At 41.3% G+C, this 17731-nt stretch overlaps 1 protein-coding gene across 5 annotated transcripts in view; it reads left to right on the forward strand.

The window, feature by feature from the left end:
* The window catches only part of MTHFD1L (methylenetetrahydrofolate dehydrogenase (NADP+ dependent) 1 like), a 174146-nt gene that overhangs the window by 147922 nt on the left and 8493 nt on the right, over nt 1-17731 (forward strand). The gene's annotated exons all lie outside the window — the stretch shown is intronic.

A 17731-nucleotide genomic window follows, 5' to 3' on the forward strand; every position in this document is an offset into this window, starting at 1 on the left:
AGCACAATGATTGTATATATACTATATTTTTTTCAGATTCTTTTCCCTTATATATTATTACAAAATACTGACATTTTGTAATAATATGTGCTATTTAGTAGGCCCTAGTTGGTTATGTGTTTTGCCATGTGGGGCAGCCAGAAAAAAGAGAGAAAATTAGACTCCAAGTAAGACGTTTATCTAGACTCTACAGACGCGGTGTTATAAATGTCATTCTACAAACAAGAACTCTGTGAATTAAAATACTGAAGCAGATTCTAATTTTTAAAAATACTATAAATTAAAGTCCTACCACTTATATTTACATGTCTTTTAAGCTGAGAATGACTCTCTCCTTGCAGTCTCCCAAAACACTGAGAATATGCCAGCCAGATTAGTGCCCTTGATCTTTCACTTTTTAAAAATGTGTGTTCTGTTGAACGAGTAATCTCAATTCAATCATCAGCACCAGATTTGCCTTCCAGTTGACATCTGCACTTTACTAATCATAAAATGCTTTTGGCATCTTTAGGGAAAGTTAAAGAATACACACAACCAAATTCTTTGTCTTCCTTGTTATTAAATCCTTTTGTCTGTGACATTGTGTTTTAGAACAGAGACCAGCAAACATTTCCTGCAAAGGATCAGATAGTAAGTATTTTAAGTGTTGCGGCCCATTCAGTCTCTGTGCTCACTACTCATCTCTGCTGTGAACAGTGCAAAAGCAACCACAGGCAATACATAAACCAGTGTTGCTATGTTCTAATAAAACTTTATTTATAAAATAGATAACTGGTCTTATGCGTGATGTCTGGACCATAGTTTTCCAACCTGTGATTTAGAAGAAAGAAGAGGTCTGTGAAATTTCATGTTGGAGTATAATAAGCACAGAAAACTGTCCCAGGACCCCCTAACCTCTTCCTCTCTGGGAACTGTGTTTGGTTTCCCAATGTCCCCAAGTACTGGTAGCAATGAAATGAAAAGAGCCAAGATGAAGTTCCCTGAGGCCGGTAGCCCTATTCCTTTCCCCCATGGAAATCTCCATGGGCTTCAGGAAGGAAAAGAAGCTGGTCTGGGAGCCCCAAGACAGCCCAGATTTAGGGAGGGAATTCAAAGCTGTGCTTTAGATCACTTTACCCCAACTCTAAAATACAATAACACATGAAATAAATGTTGTGTGTAGACGTGCCAGGTCTTGTAGACATACATACTTGAAATTAAATGTTCATATAAGCACCAGATTTGCTTTTGGCTTACAGCAAATTTCATGATAAGTAGAATGGTTGTGGAGGTGGGAATAGAAGGTGGAGGAAGTAAAACTGAAAAGTGAGACTCTAGTCAACAGGAGACACCACAGTAAGCTGGGAGCCAGCGGGTACTGACAGAACCATTTGTGGGTGTAAAGTGTATCCTCATTGATACTTCGTGTAATTTATATGAGAAATTCAGGCTTTTTCTGTGGGAAACTATCTCATGGGCTGATGGTATCACTCTCCTTCAACATGTTAGAGAATTACTCAAATGCTTGTCAGATGCCTGGGCCACATACTTATTTGAAAATGTGCCATCATGGGAAGCTTTCATTCACCAGGGTCACTGAGAGGGCAGAAGAGGGAGGCACGCTGAACTTCAAATGGCTCTTGCCGCTCGTGTCAGTAGCAAAGCAATAAAGGAAGGAGCTGACTTGCCAAAAGGAGAAAAGTTCAAGAAAACTGACTTTGTTTTCATTGAAAAAAGCAGATAGCTGAGCAGTAAGTAAAGAATTCTTCATTATTCCCATTTTTCAGTTTATAAACATAAAATGTATATTACCTTATTCCTAGTCATTGCTACAATTTTCTGGTTTTTTTCCTATTAATATAATTTTATTCTTGGATTACTTAACATCAAATTCTGTCATTATATGTATGTTTCCAGTAACCTTGCGCTTTAATTAGGTACAGTGAGTAATATAGTCTTTAAAAGCTCCATCAGCCTATGAAATTCATACCTAAATTTATTAAGTGATGATATCTCATCCAATGGTGTATAGCATTCTTTGTAAGTTGCATTCTGCTGAAGATGGTGTAACAGGGACCAGATTTACCCTCCTATTTTAAACAGTCAAGGAAACTACACAAAGTATATGGGAAAAAAATCACTCAAGATATTGGACAGTGAGTTCAGTTGCTTAGTCGTGTCCAACTCCTTGCGACCCCATGGACTGCAGCACACTAGGCTCCCTGTTCATCACCAACTCCCAGAGCTTGCTCAAATTCATGTCCGTTGAGTCGGTGGTGCCATCCAACCATCTCATCCTCTCTCATCCCCTTTTCCTCCTGCCTTCAATCTTTCCCAGTATCAGGGACTTTTCCAATGAGTCAGTTCTTCGCATCAGGTGGCCAAAGTATTGGAGCTTCAGCTTCAGCATCAGTCCTTCCAATGAATATTCAGGACTGGTTTCTTTTAGGATTGACTGGTTTGATCTCCTTGCTATCCAAGGGACTCTCAAGAGTCTTCTCCAACACCACAGCTCAAAAGCATCAATTCTTCAGTGCTCAGCTTTCTTTATACTCCAACTGTCACATCCATACATGACTACTGGAAAAACCATTGCTTTGACTAGATGGACCTTTGTTGGCAAAGTAATGTCTCTGCTTTTTAATATGCTATCTAGGTTGGTCATAGGTTTTCTTCCAAGGAGCAAGCATCTTTTAATTTCATAGCTGCACTCACCATCTGCAGTGATTTTGGAGCCTCAAAAAATAAAGTCTGTCACTGTTTCCATTCTTTCCCCATTTATTTGCCATGAAGTGATGGGTCCAGATGCCGTGATCTTAGTTTTCTGAATATTGAGTTTTAAGCCAACTTTTTCACTCTCCTCTTTCACTTTATCAAGAGGCTCTTTAGTTCTTCTTCACTTTCTGCCATAAGGGTGGTGTCATCTGTGTATCTAAGGTTATTGATATTTTTCCCGGCAATCTTGATTCCAGCTTGTGCTTCATCCAGTCCAGCATTTTGCATTATGTACTCTACATAGAAGTTAAATAAGCAGAGTGACGATATATAGCCTTGACGTAATCCTTTCCCAGTTTGGAAGCAGTCCGTTGTTCCATGTCCAGTTCTAACTGTTGCTTCTTGACCTGCATACAGATTTCTCAGTAGGCAGGTGAGGTGGTCTGGTATTCCCATCTCTTGAAGAATTTTCCACAGTTTATCGTGATCCACACAGTCAAAGGCTTTGGCATGGTCAGTAAAGCAGAAATAGGTGTTTTTCTGATATTCTCTAGCTTTTTTCTGTGATTCAGTGGACGTTGGCAATTTGATCTCTGGTTCCTCTGCCTTTTCTAAATCCAGCTTGAACATCTGGAAGTTCACGGTTCACGTTCTGTTGAAGCCTGGCTTGGAGAATTTTGAGCATTACTTTGCTAGTGTGTGAGATGAGTGCAATTGCACAATAGTTTGAACATTCTTTAGCATTACCTTTCTTTGGGATTGGAATGAAAACTGACCTTTTCCAGTCCTGTGGCTATTGCTGAGTTTTCCAAATTTGCTGGCATATTAAGTATAGCGCTTTCACAGCATCATCTTTTAGGATTTGAAATGGCTCAACTGGAATTCCATCACCTCCACTAGCTTTGTTCATAGTGATGCTTCCTAAGGCCCACTTGACTTTGCATTCCAGGATATCTGGCTCTAGGTGAGTGATCACACCATCGTGGTTATCTGGTTCGTGAAGATCTTTTTTATTTAGTTCTTCTGTGTATTCTTGCCACCTCTTAATATCTTCTGCTTCTGTTAGGCCCATACCATTTCTGTCCTTTCTTGTGCCCATCTTTGCATGAAATGTTACCTTGGTGTATCTAATTTTCTTGAGAGATTGCTAGTCTTGCCAATTCTATTGTTTTCCTCTATTTCTGTGCATTGACCACTTAGGAAGGCTTTCTTACCTCTCCTTGCTATTCTTTGGAACTGTGCATTCAGATTAATATAATCTTTCCTTTTCTCTTTTGCCTTTTGCTTGTCTTCTTTTCTCAGCTATTTATAAGGCGTCCTCAGACAACCATTTTGTCTTTTTTAATTTCTCTGGGGAGTGGATGGTCTTGATCACTGCCTCCTATACATTGTCATGAACCTCTGTCTGTAATTCTTCAGGTACCCTATCAGATCTAATCCCTTGAATCTATTTGTCACTTCCACTGTATAATCGTAACTGATTTGATTTAGGTCATACCTGAATGGTCTAGTAGTTTTTCCTACTTTCTTCAGTTGAAGTCTGAATTTGGCAATAAGGAAGGAGTTCATTATCTGAGCCACAATCAGCTCCCGGTCTTGTTTTTGCTGACTGTATATAGCTTCTCCATCTTTGGCTGCAAAGAATATAATCAGTCTGATTTCGGGATTGACCGTCTGGTGATGTCCATATGTAGAGCCTTCTCTTGTGTTGTTGATAGAGGGTATTTGCTATGTCCAGTGCATTCTCTTGGCAAAACTCTGTTAGCCTTTGCCCTACTTCATTTGTACTCCTAGGCCAAATTTGCCTGTTACTCCAGCTATCTCTTGACTTCCTACTGAAAAGGCAAAAAGATATGACACTGAAAGATGAACTCCCCAGGTTGGTAGGTGCCCAATATGCTACTCGAGAAGAGTGGAGAAATAACTCCAGAAAGAATGAAGAGACAGAGCCAAAGCAAAAACAACGCCCAGTTGTGGATGTGACTGGTGGTGGAAGTAAAGTCCAATGCTCTAAAGAACAGTATTGCATAGGAACCTGGAATGTTAGATCCATGAATCAAGGTATATTGGAAATGGTCAAACAGGAGATGGCAGGAGTAGACATTAACCTTTTAGGAAAAATGGGCTGGAATGGTTGAATTTAACTCAGATGACCATTATATCTACTACTGTGAGCAAGAATCCCTTAGAAGAAATGGAGTAGCCTTCATAGTCAACAAAAGAGTCCAAAATGTAGTTCTTGGGTATAGTCTCACAAACGACAGAATGATCTCTGTTTGTTTCCAAGGCAAAGCATTCAATATCACAGTAATACAAGTCTATGACCCAACCAGTAGTGCTCAAGAAGCTGAAGTTGAATGGTTCTATTCAAGACCTTCTATAGAAGACCCACAAGACTTTCTAGAACTAACACTCAAAAAAAGATGTCCTTTTCATTATAGGCGACTGGAATGCAAAAGACATTGGCCATCAGGCAATAAAGGACAGTGTTCTCTGAGAAACAGGAAAGAAAGTGAGCCCTCCAACTGCCCCGCTCTACCATATGGCCTAGAGAAAGTCTCTAGACTGCCCTGTATGGAGAGGGGTCCCTGCAGGGAACAGTGCATAGGGGTCACACAGGGCCAGAAGGTCTTGCTTCAGTAGGAAGGGGAAAATTAATCCTAGACTAAACACAGTTCTGGTCCCACCCAACAGAGTTTTAAAAAAAAAAAAAAGCTCCAAAATCAATTTGTTTCCAAGTAACTAAACTATATCCCAGGGCAAAGTATAAAAATGTTTATAAATACAAAAAAATACAGTACACAGAAAGATGTCTGACATTCAATTCAAAATTAGCAGGCATGTAAACAAGTGGGAAAATACGGCCTATAGTGAAACAAATCAACCAAAATTAACACTTAAATGACATAGATGATAGAATTAGGAGATGGGGACATTAAAGCAGTTATGACAATTTTTTTCTTAATGTTCAAGAAACTAGAGGGAAGAAAATGAAGAAAAAAAGATTAGTTAATTAGAACTTGAAGTCCTAACAATAGAAACTATCTAAAATGAACCAAGAAATGGCTGGGAAAAAAATGAATGAATAGAACAGTCATTGAGCTAGAATCCATAGGATACAGAGGAGAGGATTGCAAGTATTTTAAGACATCATGGGCAGATCTTTTTCTAATTTTATAGAAACTGTGAGCCCACAGATTCATGAAACTTCAGGAGATCCCAGGTACAAGAAATGTGAATAAAGTTAGGGCAAGGCACATATTAATCAAATTGCTTAAAACCAATGATAAAGAGAAAATCTTAAAGGATAAAAGATATTGTATACAGAGGAACAAAGATAAATTGACAGCTGATTTCTTATCAGAAACAATGCAAACTGGAAGACAGTGAGGCAACATCTTTAAAGTACTGAAAGAGAATTTTAAACTTTGAGTTCTCTACCAATTTTAAAATGTCTTTCAAAAGCTAAGATGGAATAAGGAATTTTTTAGACAATTAAAAGCTGAAAGAATTTATCATTAGCCAACCAGAAGTGTAAGAAATTATAAAAGAAGTCCTCCTACAGAATGAATATCATACCAGACAGAAACCTGGATCTACTCAAAGGAATGAAGAGCACCATGAAATAGTACCTACAGAGGTAAACTTTTGAAGACTCTTTGAAAGATAAATGACTATGGAGCAAAAATAATGGAAATGCAGTGACAGGTTTATACCATACATGGAAACAAAATATATTACAGCAACAGCTCAAAGTTCAAGAGGAAGAAATGACCCTATACTTTTTTTTTAGATTCTTACGCTTTATGTGAGGGAGTATAACATCACTTGAAGGTAGACTAAAAAGTTAAATGTGTATCATAAAAACTGAGGAAACCACTAAAATAACACCAGAAGTTATAGTTAATAAAGCAACAATTAAATCATTAAAAATACTCTATCCAAAGAAAGATGAAAAAGAGAAGAAAAAGAACAAAGAATAGATAGGACAAAGAGGAAAAGAATAGCAATAGCAAAAGATAGTAGATTTAAACCCAGCCATATCAGTAATCACATTAAATGTAAATGGTCTAAATATCCAAATTGAAAGACAGAGACTGTCAGATTGGCTAAAAATTCAAGATCCAGCTATATGCTGCCATCAAGAAATCAACTTTAAAGACGTTAGTAGGTTAAAGAAAACAGGCTGGGAAAATGCGAATACCAATCAAAAGAAAGCTGGATTGGTGTCCAAATAGAGCTAGAGCAAATAATGTAGAGATAAAGAGGGTTATTTCATATTTGTAAAGGGGCCATTTCATCAACAGGAGATAACAATCCTACATGTTTATACATCTAATAACCTTCAACATAGATGAAGGAAAACTACAAGGAAAAATAGACAAAGCCACAAATCTAGTAAGGGATTTTAAAACACCTCTCAGAACAAATAGACCGAAATGTAATAAGGATAATGGAAGACTTGAACAGCACTTTAATCCAACTTGACCTCCCTAACTGGATTAAACACACTACTTAACAACATTAGAATTCACATCCACTTCAAATGCAAACAGAATATTTGCCAAATAGACCATATTCTGGGCCACAAATTAATTCTCAGTAAATGTTGAAAGATTCAGATCATACAAAAATAATCTTCCTTAACCACCGAGGAATTAAATTAGAGATCAACAATGAAAGGCATAGGGAAAAACCCCAAATATTTGGAAATTAAATAAGCCACAGAGGAGGAGAAAACATTTGCAGGTCATCTATCTCATGAGGACCTGTATATGGGTAATAAATACATGAAAATAAGCTTATCAATATTAGTCATTAGGGAAATGCAAATTAAGACCATAATGGATACAACTACATAGCTCTTAGAATACCTGAAATTAAAAAGACTGACCATGCCAAGTGTTAGTAAGGATGTGAAAACAATTGGAATTCTCCTACAGAGCTGGTAGGAATGTATAATAGTACAACACCTTTACAAAACAATTTGGTCCTGTCTTTAAAGGCTTCCCTGGTGGCTGACAGTAAAGCGGTCTGACGGTAAAGCCCGCAAAGCGGGAGACCGGGGTTCAGTCCCTGGGTCAGGAAGATCCCCTGGAGGAGGAAATGGCAACCCACTCCAGTATTCTTGCCTGGAAAATTCCATGGACTGAGGAGCCTGGTAGGCTACAGTCCGTGGGGTCACGAAGAGTCGGACACGAGTGAGCGACACTACTTTAAAGACTAAATATGCACCAACCATATGATCAAGTCATTCCATTCCTTACTCAAGAGAGATGAAATATATATCCATATAAAGGCCTGGACATGCATGTTCACAGCAGTTTGTTTTCTGTACATGCTAAGTCACTTCAGTCATGTCTGGCTCTTTAAGACTTCATAGACTGTAGCCTACCAGACTCCTCTGTCCATGGGATTCTCCAGGAAAGAATACTGGAGTGGGTTGTTATCCCCTCCTCCGGGGGATCTTCCTGACTCAGGGATTGAACCCAGGTCTCTTTAAGTCTCCTGCTATGGCAGGCAAATTCTTTACCACTAGCACCACCTGGAAAGTTCTTGTTTTGTGTACTCTTACAATGAATTTTACACTTGAACATGTGCAGTTTATTGTATACCACACTGCTAAATAATGCAATCTGTTTTTTTTAAAATAAAATTGCTTAAAGTACAGAAACATGAGGGAAAATTTTAAAACAGAAAGATAAATGCACTAATTTTAATTTTCTATGCTACATAACAACTTACCACAAATTTAGCCCTTTTAAAACAACAGATGTTTGTTATCTCACAACTAGCCATGAGTCCAAACCCAGCTTGGCTAAGTTGCCTGCTTCAGGCTAGAGTAAGGGCTATGGTCTCCTGTGAGGCTAGGGATTCTCTTCCAAGCTTGCAGGGTGGTTAGCAGATTTCAGTTCCTTGCAGTTATAGGACTGAGGGCTCAACCTCTTGCTGGCTGTCACTTGGAGGCAACACTTCAGTCTCAGTGGCTACCTATGGTTTTTACCATCTGGCTTTTTATGCCCCCTCATACCATGGGCTTCCCTGGTGGCTCAGTGGTAAAGAATCAGCCTGCAATGCAGGAGACCCGGGTTCAATCCCTGGGTCAGGAAGATCCCCTGGAGAAGGAAATGGCAACCCACTCCAATATTCTTGCAAAGAGGATCCCATGGACAGAGGAGCCTGACGGGCTACAATCCATGACGTCTCACTTGGACATAACTTACCCACTAAACAACAGCATGATAGTTTATCAAAAGCCAGCATGGGGTAAAGTTGAGTCTGCGAAGATAGAGGGACTCTTATCACCTTTGCCATGTGCTCCTGGTTAGAAGTAAGTCACAAGTCTCACCTGCCCTCAGGGAGAGGCAGCTACTGGGAGTCACCCAGTATTGTGAGTAGTGTATATCCAGTTATTGTTGTGTAGTTGCTAAGTCATGTCTGACTCTTTGTGACCCCACAGACTGTAGCCCGCCAGGCTCCTCTGTCCATGGGATTCTCCAGGCAAGAATACTGGAGTGGGTTGCCATTTCCTTCTCCAGGGGAATCTTCCCAACCCAGGGACTGAACCCACATCTCATGTCTCCTGCCTTGACAGGTGGGTTCTTTACGACTAATGCCACCTGGGAAACCCATATCCACAATTTGGCATAGCAAATGGAAATGGAAGCCATAGAAAAGAATCCCCAGGATCATGGCAAAGGGAGATCCCACCATCAGCTGTTTAGTAGGTCTATAGGACGAAGGGCTCCAGCAGGATGGCTGTAAGGAAAACTAGCCTCATGCATAGGCAATGTGAAGGGATGGCCAAGGCTGTCAGAGTGCGTTAGTGCATGAATGATAGGTCTATAGAAAGCTAACCTAATAAAGATACAAGACAGTGATTAACTCTTGGAGAAACAGGGGTTGTACAAGAATGAGAATGTAATCAGAATATGTATGATGGCCCTCCTATGAGTAATATTTGCATTGTCCTAATAAATCCTGATCTGACTGAAAGTAACAATAGCTCTATATTTGAGAGATGGAAAGTGGAGGTGGAGAGAGAACAGGTAGCAGGATATAAAAGATCATTCAGCTGGTATCTGGTCTGAGCCACCGCAAGAAAAAAAAAGAAAGGAAAAAAAGGTAGCAGAACAATGTAGGCCTCTAGACTTTAAAGTGGTTAAATCAGGTAGTCCCTTGGACGGCAAGGAGCTCAAACTAGTCAATCCTAAAGGAAATCAACCCTGAATATTCATGGAAGGACTGTTGCTAAAGCTGAATCCTTTGGCCACCTGATTCAAAAAGACGATTCATTAGAAAAAACCTTGATGCTGGGAAAGATTGAAGGCAAAAGGAGAAGAGGACAGCAGAGGATGAAATGGTTGGATGGCGCCACCAACTCAATGGACATGAGTTTGGGCAAACTCCAGGAGATAGTGAAGGACAGGGAAGCCTGGCATGCTGCAGTCCATGAGGTTGGTCACGACTTAGTGACTAAACGCCAACAAAAACAAAATTAGATGGCGGAGTGGTCATGAATTGTTTCCTAATTCAGTTTCATGGTCAAGCCTCGGCCAGCCAAATGTCCAGTTGGTAAACAGTAGATAAGACAACTCCTTTGCTTCTGTCCCAAGCCAGCTGTAAAGGGGACTTTAAAATAATGGATACAATTTGCCCCCATCTTGCTATGTTTTCCTGCTGCAGCAGCTTGTTATCTCTGGGAAGGAGCTTTGCCAGGGTGGAGGGGAAGGGAGTTGAAAAGAAAAGGGAAATTACGTGGGCAGCTATGTCTTCAATACCAAGCTCCTTGAAGAAAAGACCAGTTCAGCTAAGTAAAGGCAAGTCGTGATCCCCCATGCCTTCCCCCTCCTCTTTCTTTCTCCTTTATCTTCTCCCTTCTTACAAGAGTTACAGAATAATGATTTAATTGCCAGTAGGACCTTGGGATAAAACAGACGTCCAGAACAGCACAGTTCGTTTTCAGAAGCTTAGGTTCTCAGAAACCAGAATGTGATTACTTAATAGTGAGCTTCCGAACAGTGAAACGTTATTAAATTGATTTGTTTTGCCAAAGCTGGCAGAGGTTCTCCTGGCCTGCCACCTGCCCATCAGAGGGCTGGTGAATGAATATACTGCAAAATTTAAAGCAGAGAGGAGCAGTGTGGGGAGAATTGAATTCATGCTGCTGCTGTTCACATCATCTTCTTTGGGTTTGTACAGAGAGAGGAATCCTCTTTTTATTTTCCTGAAAACTGAACTCATTTTAAAATCATACCTGTTTTTAGTTTTTCATCATACTTCTAAAGGTGTCTCATAATATTTGTTATCAGTCAAAGACCCTTGTTTGCTTGTTACTTTGTTGTTGTTGTGTGGTCAACTAAGTCATGTCCGACTCTGTGATCCCATGGTCTGTAGCCCACCAGACTCCTCTGTCCTCCGCTGTCTCCCAGAGTTTGCATAAGTTCGTGCCCATTGAGTTGGTGATGCTGTCTAACCATCTCATCCTCGGCCACCTTCTTCTTTTGCCTTCAGTCTTTCCCAGCATCAGGGTCTTTTCCAGTGAGTCGGCTCTCCGCATCAGGGGCCGCATTGGAGATTCGGCTTCAGCAACAGTCCTTCCAATGAATATTCAGGGTTGGTTTCCTTTAAGATAGACTGGTTTGATCTCCTTGCAGTCCAAGGGACTGTGAAGAGTCTTCTCACTTAGGTCCCGGTTAATGGGTCTAGTGCCAGAGTTGATTGTCATTAGTAGGATTGACAGAAAGGGGCCTATTTTAAAATTGCTTATAGAGCCAGAAAAATTAGGATGAAATCTAATGAACCCTTTTTTCTTACACGAGAAACGTATAATTAACATATAAAGAGCCAGTCCATGAAGATGACATTCTTTCTTGTCCTGGATGTCACATGGTGTGGCTTTATGGCCCAGAGCTGCCCATGCAGGAAGCCTGGGGATAAAGCCAGAGCCCAGAGGACAATAGAGAGAAGCCCGCAGGCTGTACTGTGCCACCTCTGGTCTTCCAGGCTCGGGGACAGGAAGGACAGTGTCTTACTGAGCAAGCCAGCATGGAGCTTTCCTGGCAACCACAGCTGAAAACTGATTAAGGGTTCCATCCTTGAAATCAGAACCAAGAAAAGGAAAATAAATTCTTCAGTGTATGTGTGTGGGAGGTGGAGGGGAAGGGTGCGAGGGGGGAGACATCTCAAGTGCAGAGTGGTCTTTGAACTTAAAAAGCTGTAGTATTTGAGTTCTTTAGCTTATGCATGAAAGCTGCCCAGTTTCTTCATTTCCTTTGTTGACATTCAGTCGGTCAGACCCTTCTGCTTCTTATTTGTTTTCCTTTTCTTCTAAAGCACTCTCCCTAATCCCTCATTTTCCAAAAGGCAGGGCCCATTGACTTTACATTATGCAGTTGATCCTTGAACAACAGGGGTTGAACAGGGCGGATCCACTTCTACACAGATTCTTTTTTTCAGTTAAATGTGACAGTACTGCACAATCCAAGGTCTACATTGGTTGAGTCCGAGGATAGGGAGGAAGGGTGGATACTGAGGGCCAACTACAAATGATCCATGGATTTTCAACCTTCCTGGACATCAGTGCCTCTAACGCCCAAATGATTTAAGGGTCAAGTGTAGACTGTGTTGGCAACCACTCTCCTTGAGTCTCCTTTCTCCAGCCACATTCCTTTGTTTAGAAATTACCCTAGTTACCTCTTCTAAGTTTTCATCTTCCTGAGAATCAGATTTCAGAATTGTACATGTGGAATTATCCAAGTCCTGTATTTAACTATATACATACATGTAATATAATCACATGGCCTATATAAGAATAGAAAATTACCTGGGAGTTTGCACTAGAAATTGTTTACATGGGTCACCTCTGGGAAGCAGTATTAGGGGAGCAAGATTTGGCTTTTTACTTTTATTATTTTTTACATCTTGATTGAAAGTACTTTCTTTTTGATAGCATTTTGTTGAAAGTAAGGTTTTTTGAATAATGGAAAAGTTAGTTTGGAACAGGCTTCTTACCCCTAAGAATTATAGTTTCCTTTACAAAAGAAGCGAGAAATAACTGTACTTGCTCAGTCTTTTATTCAAGGCCATTGAAGTAAGTTGGAATCATCTAAGCTCTGTAATACTGGCCCAATATGTGAGCACAATAGAATCATCTTTACAGCCATTGAACTTGACTGCTGTCTTTGAAAGTCAGACGTTAAGAATTTATTATGTTCATCCTTTTTATATAAAAAGCAAAGAGTGAAAAGGTTTTTTTGTTGTTGTTTTTTTTTTAACCAAGAAATAGAAAGTGACTTGACCCAAATGATCCACTTGTAATGGTCTCTTCTTCTGGTCACCTTGGTGTCCCCATGGTGAGTGATCAGCAAAGGATTGTGGGTTGAATGAAGCCTCCCTGTCCTTTCGCATAGGAACAGGCATTCACTGGCCACCAGGAGAGGTAAATGCACTCTGAAAAGACATGCGCCAAGCACCCAGAACATCCCTGGCAGTCATGGGCTGTGCAGGAGGTTGTTACCTAACCCAGAAAGAAATCCCAGAGCATCCATCGCCACCAACTCAAGCAGGTGGAATTCCTCGTCATTACCATGACTTGTAATCTCTCTCTTCTTTCCTTTAACTCAGTATTTATACTGGCCATTTTTCCTTGTGTATCATCCTAGAGTAGCTTGTCTAATTATCCAAATGACCATGGGATATAAACAGTCTGTCCCTCACATCCAAAGACCCTGGGGGGAGGGGGGTAACAAAGAAAAAGCGTAGTTGTCCAGAAGTTTTCTTTCTGCTTGTTATGTAACTCTCTAATCATCTTCCATTTTACTCATCTGTTTTAAAATATATTTTTTACAGGCCTAATATTGTCAGGCACTGTATTTACAATACTTTTGCTCAATAGTTTAAATTTTTTTTTTTTTTTGTTTAAATTTTTGACTTGTTGTTTCATCAAAAAGAATCTTTTTACTTAGATTATATCACCATATAATTAATCATTGCAGTCATTTTGGTTGTTTTTAAATTTTTGAAATGAGATGATATGTGTGTTCAGTCATCAATTTGGTGGAGGAAAGAAATAGAAGGGATTCCATTTCGGGTCATGAACTGAAGGAACAAAATAGGTGTGAGTTAAAATGCTTATTTCTTTTTTTAATTAAAATAAACTTGAATGGCTTATCTGGTAGGAAAAAGTAGTAGATTTAAGGAGAAAGCAGAAAAGAAATTATTTCACAAACACAACAAAATTAACTGTGATAACATTTTGGCTAAGTGGTTGGTAAATATGATTCTGTCATTTTATGAAACAGATTTTTGGGTACTTTTTCTACTCATTCTAAGAGTGTTCTACATTTACTTCTGAATGACAAGTTTTAAGTATATGAGTATTTTCTCTTTACTGGTTTTAATGAATATTCATAAAGACTATTCCTACAATTCATCATTTCTCTCAAATAAGCTTAACTCAAAATCAAAGATTTGGAAGATTCATTGTGGCTAAAATTAGGGGCGTGAAGGGCAAAAACGCATGTTTTTCAGCCTTTGTAAAAGAATCCATTAATGCAGCATGACAAGTAAGTACAATTTAGTGGCCCCTGGTTATTTTAAGCAGGAGGCCTTCTTAGAGGGCACACAAATAAAGTCAACATAGATCACCACTGGCCCCAGGCAGAGGGCCAGAGGTCAGCTCCCAAGGGCTGTCCACATTCTTTCCTGTCGTTCTGTGCTGACTCTTGTCTGGGGGCTCCAGTCCTTTGGTAACAGACTTTGCTCAGCAGGACTTTTATTTTTTTTTTTTTAATTATTTTTGTCTGTGCTGGGTCTTGGTTGCTGTGTTCAGGCTTTCTCTACTTGCGGCAAGCAAGGGTCTACTTTTCATTGCAGTGATCGGGCTTCTCATCACGGTGGCTCTAGGGGTTGCAATGCATGGGCTTAGTTGTTCCATAGCAGGTGGGATCTTCCCAGATCAGAGATTGAACCTGTGTCCCCTGCACTGGCAGGCAGATTCTTAGCCACTGTACCATCAGGGAGTCCTCAGCGGGACTTTTAGTTTAAAAATACATGGACTGGAGGTGGTTTTGTCCCCAGGGCTGGAAGTCACCCCAGCTCTGCATGCCCCACATGCTTCCTTGTCTATTGTTCATCCCCAATAAACTGGATTCTTGATTCTTGGAAGTGACTATTGCTTCATTGGAAAGAAACATGGGAGTCTTCTGAGAACTCATTTTTCCTCCCATTTGAGTAAAATAAGTTGAAAATAGAGGAAAGACATTTTATACTTCCTGGCATGTAATATCTTGGCTACTTTGAAAAGCTCCCGGTTTTGTGACAGCATCAGAGTGACATAAAGACACCCGTGCTGATTCAGTGGTTCAGCTCCAGAAAGGACACGAATCACCCTGTCTTTGTCGGTCTTGGTCTGGCACCAGCTAAACATGAATGGCGGAGAGCTGAATTTTCCTCTCTGTAAAAACAGTGTGTGAACAAGCAGGCAGTGCAATTGTGTTGTCCACGATAGAAGCTTCTGTTGTCGCTTGGGTGGGTTGGCCCCAAATGCACCGCCTTCGGGGTTCTTCCTGGGCTTTCTCACCTCGTGGGGATTTAGATCTGATCTGCCTCATACTGAATTCTGCCCTGGAGTGAATATCGTTGCAGCCTTAGAAGCAGTAGCCGTCAAGTCTGGGTCGGGATCCTCACCCGGATCCCTTCGACCTAGGGAGTGAATTAAATTAGAAGTGGAGCCGATTCATTGCGGCTGACTATGATTGCTCATTTCTTCTTCTTTTTTTTAATGTTTTCAACTTTCTATTTTATAAAATTAGAATATAACCAATTAACAGTGTTCCAATAGTTTCAAGTGAACAGCAAAGGGACTCCACCACACGTATACATGTATCCATGTGTGTGTGCATGTTCAGTCATTCAGTCATGTCCGACTCTTTGCAACCCCATGGACTGTAGCCCACCATGCTCTTCTGTTCATGGGATCCTCCAAGCAAGAATACTGGAGCAGGTTGCCATTTCTTTCTCCAAGGGATCTTCCCGAGCCAGGGATTGAACCTGCATCTCCTATGACTCCTGCATTGGCAAGTGGATTCTTTACCACTGAGCCACCCGGGAAACCCATATATGTATCCATTTTCCCCCAAACTCACCTCCCATCCAGGCTGCCACATAACATTGAGCAGAGTTCCATGTGCTATATATATAGCAGGTCCTTGTTGGTTATCCATTTTAAATATAGCAGTGTGTACATGTCCATCCCAGCTATAAAACGTTGATTCCTTTTTCCAAATCCATATCCGCACACAGATCATAAAGACATCTTTAAATATTCATGTCAGAATGCAATTAGGTAGGAAAACTGCTGTAGAATAACTGGTATGACTGTAGCCCAGGCAACTGAAAAAAATATGAACCGTTCTCACCAGCGTCCTTTGTGTTTGATGTCTCAGTGCTAAAGCATTAAGCGTGGGTTTCTTTCTGGGTTCTCCTAGGAGAAGCCACTGTAGTAACCAGAGAAAAATGTTACCCCTTTGCTAGGAACAGAAACCTCAGGAGGATAAGTAGCCATCCGGATACCAGAAGCTTTAGAGTCCGGGAAGTCCCCACCTACAAGCAGGTTGTGTGCCAGAAATTGTTTGTAATTCATTGCTTGAAACCCAGAGCACATTTTCCTGGAGGCAGGCTATCAGTGGTGTCTCAGAAGCCTCTTTAGCCCATAATACACTGCAGAGCAGTCCTGTGTGGTCAGCAGGACAGGAGCCGGCCACTCTATCACGGTGTTTTACATCTGGCCGTGTAGACCCCTGTCATTCAGTCCCGGAGGTCATGGGACCACAGGTGCGCAGGTTTCCTCCCTGACTTGCAGCTCAGGAAGAAGTAGCAACACGTTATCAAGGCTGAAAGGGCTTTCCTCACCGCTCCTCCTCAGCCCCTTCCCTTCGAGCTCCCTTTCCCAGAGCTAGAGGGAACGGCGGGAGAGGCATGCTAGGGCCCACTGACGAAGCCAGCCCTACTCCGGTGGTCACGTGCACACGAGTCTCCTGGAGATGAGCCGAAATTGCAGGTTCTGATTCAGCTGGCCGAGGGCGGGCCCTGAGAGACTGAATTTCCCGCAAGCTCCTGGGTGACGGCGATGCTGCTGGTCCACAGTCTCCCTCCCCAGTTTGAGTAGCAAGAGCCTGTCAGCCTCACAGGAGGGAAGAGTGGGTGGTGGATAGGGAATCCTGCCACTGCAGAAAGGACCTTAAGAGTGAGAGAGCTGAGATCTGAGACAGAGGCTTTATCTGGGTTCCTTTTGTGTTGAGAACTTTTGGCCAGGTGGGGAAGAAGTGGGTAATGCTAAAGTTGATAGGGAGCACTCTCCAGGAGCCTCAGTCTCTGGCTCCTGGACGCGTGTTTAGTGTGTGAGCCTCACCAGAGGGAACCAGGCGGCTTCTCCTGCTCACCAAGGGTCTCTGGTGCAGGTGGACAAAGAGTGTACTTTGCAAAACCAATCTGAACACAGTGCAGCAAAGTGGTGAGGAACACGGGCCTAGTTTTAATTCTGTCTCCACTACTGACCAGCTGTGTGTCCTTGAGCACATCCTTTGTGCCTAAGGATCCTGTCTTCAGGCTTCCCAGGTGACACTAGTGGTTAAAAAAAAAGAAAGAAAGAAACCCGCCTGCCCCTGCAGGAGACATAAGAGACGTGGGTTCGATCCCTGGATCAGGAAGATCCCCTGGAGGAGGAAATGGCAACCCACTCCAGTATTCTTGCCTGGAGAATCCCGTGGACACAGCAGCTTAGCAGGTTACAGTCCATGGAGTCACAGAGAGTCAGACGCAACTGAAATAGCTTAGCATGCACACATCCTCTGTCTTCATCAGTAAAGTGATGTTAAAATTAGTGCCTACCTCTAAGGGTAATGGGAAATTAAGTTATCCACATAGAGTATAAAGTGCCCACACAGTGGCGATAGTGGTGGTTAAATGAGTAATTTGAGATTACAGGCTTGGAATTCAGTTTCTCATTTGACTGTTTGTTACTTGTGTGGTTGTG

Source organism: Cervus canadensis, chromosome 33 (genome assembly GCF_019320065.1).
Source record: "Cervus canadensis isolate Bull #8, Minnesota chromosome 33, ASM1932006v1, whole genome shotgun sequence".
NCBI lineage: Eukaryota > Metazoa > Chordata > Mammalia > Artiodactyla > Cervidae > Cervus > Cervus canadensis.